The 1,590-nt window shown below is 47.4% G+C and overlaps 1 protein-coding gene across 1 annotated transcript in view; it reads right to left on the bottom strand.

The window, feature by feature from the left end:
- Positions 1–1,590, bottom strand: part of RFTN1 (raftlin, lipid raft linker 1) — a 248,109-nt gene that overhangs the window by 65,443 nt on the left and 181,076 nt on the right. The gene's annotated exons all lie outside the window — the stretch shown is intronic.

The raw sequence follows: 1,590 nt of genomic DNA, 5'->3' as shown, positions 1-1,590 counted from the left end.
GTTGGTCCTAAAAGGATGAACTAGAAGAGAGTTTAAAAGAGGAAGTTAATTTTGGTAGGAGGTCCTTTTTTTTCTTCTTTCCCTGATGAATCATCTACTTCCTGCCAATCAGCTGCTGTATAAACACGGTGTGTCCCGATGGCCATATACTGACTACCAGATGGCATTTTATGACCCAGAGCACTTCCTCTTTGAAACAATTGTTTTGGCAAGGAGTGGCAGAGATGGGGAAATAACCTGGGGAGAGGAGGCTTCCACTCCCGGAGAGAGTTACAGTCTCAGACCCCCACAGAGGCAGTTAGTTCCACCCTGTCTGTCCTTCAGGGTCACTATGAGTTAGAATCGACTGGGTGGCAGTGTTTGCCTCCTCCTCCAGCCCAGGTAAGGATGCTCCAATCCCTTTGCAAATAAGTAAGAAGCTGGAGAGAGTTCAGAGCTCTCCAGGACTGTGCCACCAACCCCGGAATGGACAACCTTGGACAGACCCGAGTCATTTGAGCGTCTGTAGGAAATAACAGCACGGACGACCCTCTAAAGGAAAGGCAAGTCCTTAATGAACCACCATCACTGCCCGCAGAAGGTTGCTTTCAATCCATGTGCACATCTGGGAGCTGATTTGAAGCGGTGCGGTTTGCAAAAAGTCTAGTTGACGACACATAACAATAGCACTAGCTGTAATTACCATCTACTGCAGTCGCCGTTGAAGGATTTTACATGAAGGGGTTGCCTATTATTCTTCAACCACCCTGCATGGTGTTGTTATCTCCATCGCAAATGCAGACACAGAGGCCCATATTGTTATCTCCATCACAAATGCAGACACAGAGGCCCAGAGACGCGAGCATCCCACAGCCAGCGGTGGAGAGAGAGGGTCCAACGCCAACCAACTTTGGTTTGGGCCGAAGTGTATTCTCTTACCCACAGACTCAAGTGGCGACATCTCAAGCCACCAAGTACAAACACGTCCGTGGACACATCTGTGACCACACAATGCCTCCAGGCAGCTCAATCCACTCTTCAGATATTTAGTATTATTTTTAAAGTCATAATTTTCATTCCAGAAAAATTGCAATGTTCATTTAGTCATCTGCGGTGTCTACTCATGTGATAAAGTGTCTGGAAGGTGATACAGGAAGTGATGTTTTCAAAGGCGAAAGAGAAAACCTCGATTAATGACAAAGCCAACCAGCTTTAAAGCCCTTGTGCATTCTGACTCACAGGGAGCCGGCAGGGCAGCGCGCAACTCCCCCTGTGGTTTCCAAGGCTGCCCATCTTCAAAGAAGCAGAAAGTCTCATCTTTGAAAGGTGGGCAGGACCTTCCATAGAAAGTACAGGGTTGGGTTTCCTGCTAATCAAGGTCAAAAGGGAAACACAGCCCACCTGACAGTCCTTCATTGAAAAGCAGAAACAGGCCGGGGCGATGAGAGAGCGTCAGACACTGCTGGCGACGGATGGGGGAACTTGTGCTGTGACTCTTATAAAGGCATGGAGCAAAAGGAGCCTTGGTTAGTGTATTAGTCTAGGTACTTTAGAGAAACAAATCCACAGCAACTCATGTATAAGAGAGTTTTATGTAAAGAAAGTGTGCAC

Source organism: Echinops telfairi, unplaced genomic scaffold (assembly GCF_000313985.2).
Source record: "Echinops telfairi isolate 266 unplaced genomic scaffold, ASM31398v2 ScPeMD7_7420;HRSCAF=8458, whole genome shotgun sequence".
Taxonomy (NCBI): domain Eukaryota; kingdom Metazoa; phylum Chordata; class Mammalia; order Afrosoricida; family Tenrecidae; genus Echinops; species Echinops telfairi.
Note: the sequence above shows the minus strand (reverse complement) of the source record. Positions and strands in the feature narration are given on the sequence as shown.